The 9,968-nt window shown below is 49.6% G+C and overlaps 2 non-coding genes across 2 annotated transcripts; one reads left to right on the forward strand and one right to left on the reverse strand.

The window, feature by feature from the left end:
- Positions 1–8,410: 8,410 nt before the first annotated feature.
- Positions 8,411–8,482, reverse strand: Trnaw-cca (transfer RNA tryptophan (anticodon CCA)). Its single transcript has one exon. It is a non-coding gene; the product is annotated as a tRNA-Trp (tRNA).
- A 117-nt stretch (positions 8,483–8,599) lies between these two features.
- On the forward strand, positions 8,600–8,671 carry Trnaa-cgc (transfer RNA alanine (anticodon CGC)). The gene has a single exon. It is a non-coding gene; the product is annotated as a tRNA-Ala (tRNA).
- The last annotated feature ends 1,297 nt before the right edge of the window (positions 8,672–9,968 follow it).

Here is a 9,968-nt window from a genome sequence, read left to right on the forward strand (position 1 = left end):
GGCGTCAAAAACTGTTAGCCAACTAAGCTGCCCACATCCGTTGTTCGCCCCGTCACCGTAACTACCGTCCCCTTTTCGCTAATGCGGCAGTCAATATCCCATACCGGTGGCCGCGATCAGGCCATACATTTGGGATCCGTGTTTGGTCACTCCTTAGTGAACTCGAGTGTTTGCCTCTTCCATCTGTTTTCCAGGTCCGCCCACATACACCACCTTGGCCCCCCCCAGGGGGTCTACAACTCTTTTGTGGATACGTGCGTGGCGAGCACGGGGCCCCGAGCCATTGCAGCCTTCTTTCTCTCCAGGGCTGCATTTCCTTTCCCTTCCCATCCTTTCCCCACCTTGCTCCTTTCCTCCTCTCCCTCTCTTGGTATCCCTGCTTATGTTTGCCCCGCTATCCTCCTGGTTCTGTTGGTTTTCCAATTCGGCTTTGTTGCATAATCGTCTCCTCCTTTTGGCATTCCTTGGTCCCCCTCTGGGGTTTGACCTGCATTACAAAATTTCTCCTCCGTAGTGTGAGCCATTTGGGGAAGAGCACCTTACCTAATGTCTCCGACGTGCGCCCTCTTAGTACATTCCACCTTTTCTTTCACGTCGTTGTCTGATACTAGGGTGCATAGACAGTACGGTAGCCAGCCCGTGTGGTGGGGTCGCTATGTACCCTTTTGGTTGAGCCCCCTGAACACACAGGGATCACACTTCTGATACCTGAGCTGTGACCTCCTCATGCATGCCTTGGTGTGGTTGCTCGTTATCCTGGAGCATCGGAACTCCCGGCATTGGCCGCCGTGCCAGACGGCCCTTGCTGTGGCTGGGTGGCGCCCGTGAGGAGAGCCCCTGATCGGAGTTGGTGGTATCAGGACGGACGCTATGCAAATGAAACGCATACGGGTCCAGAACTCTGGCCGTTCCTCTGCGGCCGTCTGTCTGCGTGGAACTGATACCTCAAGTGCTGCTTCTCTTGCCCCTTCGGCCTTCCCTTCCATGGCTACCCCCTGAGAAGAGGGTCTGGCCCGTCGTCTAGGGGCAAAACCTTTCCCCCGTTATCTAGTTTGCACCAGGACTGATGGAGATACTTTCACCAGTGTCAAACCTTTATTCTTTGTGGAACACATTGAAGACAAGTTTGGCGAAGTGGACTCCCTGAGCAAGATGCGGTCAGGTTCGTTGCTGATAAAAACTACTTCAGCTGCCCAATCTGCAACCCTTCGCGCCTGTACCCATCTTGGCACAATTCATTTGTCCATTACCCCCCACCAGTCTCTAAATATGGTACAAGGTGAGATTTTTCACAGGGGCCTCATCCTTCAAACTGATGATGAACTTCGGGCAATCTCGGACGGTGGGGTGTTCACTTTGTTCGGCGTGTTCAGAAGGGTCCTACAGACAGTCGTATTGATACTGGTGCCTTTATCCTGGCCTTTGAAGGGGATACTCTTCCTGATAAAGTTAAGATTGTGGTCTATCGCTGTGATGTGAAGCCGTACATCCCACCTCCTATGAGATGTTTTAAGTGCTTGCGGTTTGGTCACATGTCTTCCCGCTGTTCCCAGGCCCCTCTCTGTAGTGACTGTGGACGTCCACTCCATGAGTGGAGTCCCTGTGTTCCCCCTCCTGTATGTGTAAATTGTCATGGTAGTCATTCTCCACATTCACCAAATTGCCCAGTATATAAGAAGGAAAAAAAGATGCAGGAGTATAAGTCCCTCTATCATTTAACCTACACAGAGGCCCGTAAGAAATATGCAAGACTTCACCCTGTGTCCATGACATCTAGTTACGCCTTGGTTACATCTTCACCCCTTCCTCCCCCTTCCTTACCCCCATACCGGACCCCTCTCCTCCCCCCCTCCTATGCGGCTCCCACACCTTCTCCTATGGGCGCTGCTCCCCCTCCCCAGCCAGAGAAGTGTCCCACTCCTTCGGCGTCTGCCGGTCAAGGGCGCCTCTCCTGGGATGCCCCTTCCCGGCACCTTCCCGGCACCTTCCCGGCACCTTCCAGGCCAAAGGCCTGCTGCCGCGCGACGACCGCGAGAGCCGCGGTCTGTCGGCCCCCAGGTCGCCCGGTCTCTTTCTGTTCCTGGTCTTGCTGCAGCTGGCTCCTTTATGCCACACAGCCCTCCTCGATCTCAGCCTGAAAAGAAGAAGAAACATAAGTCCCGGGACAAGGGGCCTCTGGTGTCACCGGAGGTCCCCCCCCCCCAACTTCACAACCGGATTCTGACCTGTCGTTCATGGATGTCGCCCCCTCCTTGTCGGTGACGGGTGGGGACCCGGCAGTATGACTGGATTTAGCGTGTTCAGCCCCATTTAAACCATCGTTCTGTGGTTTTCCAATGGAATTGTAATGGGTACTATCGTCACCTTCCGGAATTGAAATCCCTTCTTTCGTCCTACTCTGCAGCTTGTGTGGTCCTCCAGGAATCTCATTTTACTGATGCTCACTCACCGACCCTCTGTGGGTTCCGTGTTTTCTGTCGAAATCGGGTCGGACCCCTTCAGGCTTCTGGTGGCGTTTGTACGTTGGTCCGTACAGACATTGCTAGCATGTGGATTCCTCTTCAAACTACATTGGAAGCGGTTGCTGTTAGGGTCCACCTAGACTCTGCAGTCACAGTTTGCAATCTTTATCTCCCTCCTGACAGGAGTCCTACACCTGCTGCCTTAACTGCCCTTCTTCAGCAACTTCCTCCTCCCTTCCTCCTCCTTGGGGATTTTAATGCTCATCATCCTTTGTGGGGCAGTGCCTTTCCATTCAGATGAGGTCTTCTTATAGACCAGTTTATTGCTGACCACGACCTGTGCCTTCTTAATGATGGCTCCCCTACTCATTTCAGTGCCGGTCATGGTACCTTTTCTGCCATTGATCTTTCTCTTTCTTCTCCCTCTCTCCTCCCTTCATTACACTGGTCGCCACACGACGACCTTTGTGATAGTGACCATTTCCCGTTGATTATCACGCTCCCTTCCCGCTCCCCGATGGACAGGTTACCTGTTGGTCTTTCCAACGCGCTGATTGGCCTCTATACACTGCACAGGTCGTGTTTTCTCCCACTTTGTCGGGTTGTATTGATGACGTCCTACGTGACGTGTCTGACGCGATTGTTCGTGCTGCTAGCCTTGCTGTCCCGCGCTCATCTGGACCGTTTCGTCGTCGGCAAGTCCCGTGGTGGAGTACGGCCATTGCCATTGCCATCCGTGATCGCCGTCGAGCTTTGCAACACTTTTCAGAGGCACCCATCCGTAGCCAGCCTTACTACCTTTAAACGCCTTCGCGCTAAAGCCCGTTATTTAATCAAACAGAGCAAGCGGATACATTGGGAACGATTCGTTTCTTCCCTTGGTTCTACTGTCCCTCTGTCACGGGTATGGGCTACGCTTCGCTCTCTCCAAGGTTGCCATCAGCAGTCCACCCTCCCAGTTCTTCACCTCCCAGATGGCATTTGTACGGACCCATTAGTTCTTGCAGAACATCATGCGACCCATTTTGCAGTGGCATCAGCGTCAGCCTCCTATCCAGCTGCTTTCCTTCATCAAAAACAGTGGGCTGAAGCTCCCACATTATGTTTCACCACTTGTGAGTCAGAATCTTACAGAGAACCTTTTACTGAATGGGAATTTCTTTCTGCTCTATCTTCTTCTCATGATATGGCCCCTGGCCCAGATTCCATTCATAACGAACTGCTTCAACATCTCAGTGCTCCACAACGGCAACATCTTCTTCGGGTGTTTAACTGTATCTGGCTCCAGGTGACTTCCCTTCTCAGTGGAGGGATAGCATTGTGGTTCCTGTCCTTAAGCCTGGTAAGAACCCCCTATCTGTTGACAGCTATTGGCCAATTAGTTTGACCTATGTTGTTTGTAAGTTACTTGAATGGATGGTAGCCCGTTGGCTCAATTGGGTCCTCGAATCTCGGAATCTATTGTCCCCTTACCAGTGTGGCTTTCGAGAGGGACGATCTCCAATCGATCATTTACTTCGCTTGGAATCAGCAGTTCGGCAGGCTTTTTCCCAGCGCCGCCATTTGGTTGCAGTGTTTTTTGACCTTCGCAAGGCCTATGACACGGCCTCGGGCCATCACATCTTACTTACCCTTCATCAGTGGGGTCTTCGGGGCTCACTCCCAATTTTTATCCGCCAGTTCCTCATCCATCGGTCATTCAGAGTTCGAGTTGGTACTGCTTTTAGTTCTCCACAGACCCAGGAGACGGGCATCCCACAGGGTTCTGTCTTGAGTGTCTTTCTTTTCCTCATTGCTATCGATGGACTTGTGGCCTCTGTCGGTCCCTTGGTCGCCACTGCCCTGTATGTGGACGATTTCTGCATTTGGGTTAGTTCCTCCTCGATGGCATCTGCAGAACGGCAGCTCCAGGTGGCTATACGGCGTGCCTCTGCATGGACCCTCTCACACGGGTTTCAGTTCTCTCCTTTAAAATCGCGAGTGGTCCACTTCTGTCGCCGTACTACGATCCACCCTGATCCAGAGGTCTATCTCGCTGCACAACGATTGCCTGTGGTCCCACAGTTTCGTTTCCTGGGTCTTCTTTTCGACAACAAGCTCACTTGGCTGCCCCATATCAGACTCCTGAAGGTAGGATGTTTCAGTAAACTCAATGTCCTTCGCTTCCTTGCCCACTCCTCTTGGGGCGCGGACCATTCCCTCCTTCTCCGTCTTTATCATGCTCTAGTTCTGTTTCGCTTGGACTATGGTTGTCAAGTTTATGGTTCAGCTGCTCCTTCCACACTGCACATGCTGGATCCGATCCACCATCGTGGTGTCCGTTTGGCCACCGGTGCCTTCCCTACTTGCCCTGTTGATAGTCTACTGGTTGAAGCTGGGATCCCCCCCCCCCTTTCTGTTCGGCGGTCCCATCTTCTGGTGTCTTATGTACTTACTATCCGTTCCTTTCCCACTCATCCTTCCTATTCTATCCTGTTCCCAGACCATGGACGTCGCCCACCCGACTCCCGCCCTCGGGCGGGTTTACCGGTTGGGCTATGCCTTGCGTCTCTTTGCTGTGATTATCAGCTTCCTTCTTTGTCCTGTCTTCCTCGCTCTCTCCCCTCCATCCCTCCTTGGTTAGTTCCTCAGCCTCGAATTCGGATGGATCTCCACCGAAGTCCGAAAGATTCCATCCCCCCTGTGGTGTTCCGTTCCATTTTCCGCCAAATTTTATGGGAGTTTCGGGATGCTGTTGTTTTTTACACTGATGGCTCTAAATCTGCTGATCATGTTGGGTATGCCTTCATGTCCTTTGTTGGAACGGAAAGTCATCTGCTGCCACCTACATGTGGGGTGTTTACTGCGGAATTGATGGCAATTTCCCAGTCCCTTACCTTTATTAAACAGTCCCAACACAACCGCATTTTGTTATGTACGGACTCGATGAGTGGCCTTCTTGCTATTGACCGGTGTTTTTCGCGCCATCCCTTGGTCTCTGCCATCCATGACCATCTCGCTGATATTCACCGTGCTGCTTGTTCCATTGACTTCCTTTGGGTCCCTGGCCATGTGGGTATCCTGGGTAATGAGCTCGCTGATCGTTTGGCTGGGGGAGCAGTTACTTACCCCCCGTTTTCTGTAAGCCCTCTTGCAGCGGATTTACGGCTTCACTTCAAATCCCACTTCGCACAGTCATGGGCCAATTCTTGGGAAGCTACTCCCCTGTCTAATAAACTTCGTTCAATTAAGGTGACACCAGGCCGGTGGCGTTCTTCCTTTCGCCTCTCCCGAAAGGACTCGACCACACTGTGTCATCTCCGCATTGGCCATACCAGGCTGACCCATGGTTTTCTTTTGCGTGATGAGCCACCCCCAATATGTGGTTGTGGAGCCTTCCAGTCAGTAGCCCACATTTTGGTTGAATGTCCCTTTCTTTTGGCTCTGTGTGCTAAGTACAGACTCCCCCACACTTTACCTTTGATGTTGGCTGACGATTCCCGGATGGTCTCACTGGTTCTCAGTTTCCTCCGGGAAAGTGGTTTTTATTCTCAGTTTTAAGGTTTTTAAACTCTCTCTGATGTTGGGGCAGGGCGGTGAGTGTTAGGGTGTCTCCCACTGTAGGCAGTGATCGGAGATTCCCGATTCACCTCCCTGACCGAAATCCTCTTTTCTTCCCCTTTTACTCTGTTTTTACGCTTTTTTTTAAAGCTTGGTTAGTCTTTCTATTCCCATACGTACTTTCTACATTTTAGTAGTTGTACCTTTTGAGTCACAGGTGGTCTTCCCTATGCTGCTTCAGCATAGTGATGGGGTCATTCTCTTGCCGACTTCCCTGATTTTGTTTTTTTACCAATGACAACGTGACTGCCCTTTTACGTTTTTCCATTTTTCCGTTTTATTGTTCTGACTTTACTGAGATGTACCATTAGCGGAATGGAGCATATTTGAAACATGGGACTGATGACCTTGCTGTTTGGTCCCTTAAACCTCAAATAACCAACCAACCATCTTGGTGTATTCATCGGCCGCAGCTTCGGCTGGAACTTTCCCGATGGCCAAAAGATTCAGTTCCTCCTGCAGTCTTGCGCCGCCAATTCCTTGCTCTCCTAGGCGCATACCATGGCTCGGAGGTTATCTATACCGATGGCTCGATTGTTGATGGCCGTTTGGGGTACGCTTATGCTCATGCGGACTAGGTCGACCAGCGCTCCTTGCCGGAAGGCTGCAGTGTTTACTCCGCAGAACTGACAGCCATTTTTCGTGCCCTTCAGTTTATTCGTACCAGCACTGGAGAGTCCTCCGTCATTTGCAGTGACTCGATCAGTAGTCTGCAGGCTCTTGACCAGTCCTACCCACGCCATCCCATTGTTGGTGCCATCCAGGGGTCCATTCACGCTCTTGAACAGCGTGGACGTTCGGTGGTGTTCATATGGACCCCGGGACACGTTGGGATCGCGGGAAACGAACTCGCCGACAAGTTAGCCAAAGAGGCTACCCGCAAACAGGCGCTGGAGATCGCCTCCCGGCAACTGATCTCCGAAAGGTTTTGCACCGTCGGGTCTTTGGGATGTGGGGACACGAATGGCGCACACTGCCTGCACCCAACAATCTGCGGAGTGTAAAGGAGACCACGACTGTGTGCGGTTCTTCCATGCGGGCCACTCACAGGGATTCTGTTGTTCTGTGTAGGCTCCGCATTGGTCACTCTTGGCTGACGCATGGTCATCTGTTGCGTCGAGAGGACCCTCCTCATTGTCGCTGTGGTGCAAAAATGACGGTGGCCTATATATTGTTGGAATGTCCTCTTCTAACCGCCCTCAGGCGAACTTTTCATCACCTGGATGATTTATCATCTCTTTTAGGTGACAATGTCTCTATGGCAGATCGTGTTTTAAGTTTTATTCGAGCAAGTGGCTTTTATAGGTCCCTCTAATTTTATTGCGTCACCCTCCTTTGTGCTGTATAATTTACTTAGTTTTGTGTTATAATTCGACTCCACCCTAATCTTTTAGGCTGGAGGTTTTAACGTGTTGCAGAGTGGCTGGCTCATCCTATTATTTTCGTTATCAGCCAGCCACAGTCCTCTGCTGTACAGTTTTAATTCTTTCTGCCTTTCTTCTCTATGTTGTTTTTGTTGCTGTGCTCCGTTTTCCATGTTGCTTTATTATTGACCATGGGGATTTTCTTCCCCTGGAATTTTTCCCTTGTGCTTCGAATGACTAATGGATGGTTTCACCGTGCTCTGTATGTTTATGTACCAAGGGACTGGTGACCTATGCAGTTTGGTCCCTTTAAACTTTAAACCAACCAACCAACCAACCAAGCAAGCACGACGCTACTAACGATCGACAGGTGTACGCCGATAATATCGTCAAAGGATCGTTTCAGAGTTTCCTCAATCCATAATTCTATCTCAAAAGACTTCGGTCGTGCATAGTTGTGATCGAATACAAATTTCAACGTGTCTCTGCGCGTTATGTCGTTCATGTTCCGGTTCTAAACATTGTCACACAATAACACGTTATTGTGGCCGCTAGAACAGCGTCTACTCACCAGTAAACAGTACTCAGCCAGCAGCAGTGAGGACGCAAACACGCCGCGCGTCTGCTCGCCAGGGCCGCTGAAGGCCGACACTGAGCTATACCCCCTTTCACGATCTTTCTATTCCCATAACTTAAGGAAAAATATTATACTCTGCCTGGCTAAAGACGTCTAATCGAGCAAAATATTGCGTAATCATTATCTCTCAGTTATATATTAGCGTTAAACGATATAAATATCACAAATACTAGACAGTTGGCGTCTGGAGAAAGTGCGAGTCGGCGCCTTCACCTTAATGTCAGAACGCGAAAATTGCACTTGTAGCTTTTTTCAAGCAAGTTCTGTTCGTCCGTTCTCTGTAATCGTTTGGTATCTGATTAAACTGACATACTCGCCTATGGCTTTCGTAAACGAAAGTTTAATTGTGACCCCGACGTGATTTGAACACGCAACCTTCTTATCTGGAGTCAGACGCGCTACCGCTGCGCCACGGAGTCGACGCTGCTTACATCTTGTCATGAATAGGTTGCTCGATCACTTACTGTACCGTTCAAACCTAAGAAATAATGACAGTAGGATCCACGAGAACTCGTCCCAGATGTACTTGCTCTGGCGGGGGTGTAACTTAGTGGTAGAGTGTCTGCTTCGCATGCAGAAAGTCCTGGGTTCAAATCCCAGCTCCTCCAATTTTTGTTTCTCCGTGCAGCAATACATGAAAACTTTTGCCTATCACCTTATTCTATAAAATTCAGTGTACAAGATTCTTCCCCCAAGCAAGTGGATTTCGTACAGTTCGACCTCATGGCGGGAGGACGATGACCTGCAAGACCCTGGGCTGCGATCCCCCCCATTGAAATGTTGCTCCAAAGCCTTCGGTATGGCGTGCGGAGTGCATCTCAAACATGAATTTGCAACTCACCGCGACAATCGTCATTTGTTTTTTCGAGATACTGAAAAATGAAGGGGGCACCCGGGATTGAACCGGGGACCTCTCGATCTGCAGGCGAATGCTCTACGACCTTTTTTTTTTTTTTTTTTTTTTTAGGGGCCTCGCAACTCCCTTTATAGCCCTCCTTGCTCTCACCAATAACGCCTTCCTCGGCAAGCTTCAACGCTATATTTGCTGGACTGTCGAACTTCGTTGAACAGAAGGAATAATTTAAAACAAAATCATCTTCTTCTGAGATGTTATGGCGTCTTCTCCCATAGAAAAACGAAAAACGAAAAGTAATTGTACCGCTGAATTCGTGGACGGTCTTCTTTCTTCCGTTGGTTCAACTCTGCTGCTCGTAATTCAACTAAAATCATATTCCGCATAAAAGGAAAAACTTCTCCCTCTTGACGAACGTCAGTCACTCCGACGTAGCAGAGTTGTTAAAAAAACAGGTGTCAACGCGGCACAACTTCTCAACTGAAAGTTTACGTCGATGCTCGCATCACACTAACAAAAGAGAAATCAATTAAAATAATAAAATGAAATCGAGACAGTCCGGGTACTTAAAAGAAGAGGCTCGAAAAACACTTGCGTATCCATGAATGTTCTACACAAACAGGCCGTATCTTCCAAAATACCCATTTAGTCTTGTAAACAAAATAAAATTCCTCAAATTAAAAGGACACTCCTCTCCCGAAGATAAAGCCAGTATGGCCCGTAGTGAGTTCGTGGCACAATTCACCAACCATAACACAAATAAAACAAGTAAAGGGAAGAAAAAAAGAAATAAAAAAGTGGAACGCGGCAACTCAGTAAATCTCAGATCAAGGTGTGGTCCGCAGTTCTATCTCATAGCCGTAATCCACTGCCGCCTTCAAAAAATTAGCAAACAGTTCGCGAAATTTAACGCAATCCTTCAGTTTCATATACTGGGCCCACAAATAATCCAGGTATAGCACATTATCAGTGACGGTCATCTCTATAACGGCATAAATCGTATGCCCTAAGATCCAGACAGTGGTATTATTCTTCGTCCGCGGGAAAGCTTT

This window comes from Schistocerca serialis, chromosome 4 (genome assembly GCF_023864345.2).
Source record: "Schistocerca serialis cubense isolate TAMUIC-IGC-003099 chromosome 4, iqSchSeri2.2, whole genome shotgun sequence".
In the NCBI taxonomy this organism is placed as follows: domain Eukaryota; kingdom Metazoa; phylum Arthropoda; class Insecta; order Orthoptera; family Acrididae; genus Schistocerca; species Schistocerca serialis.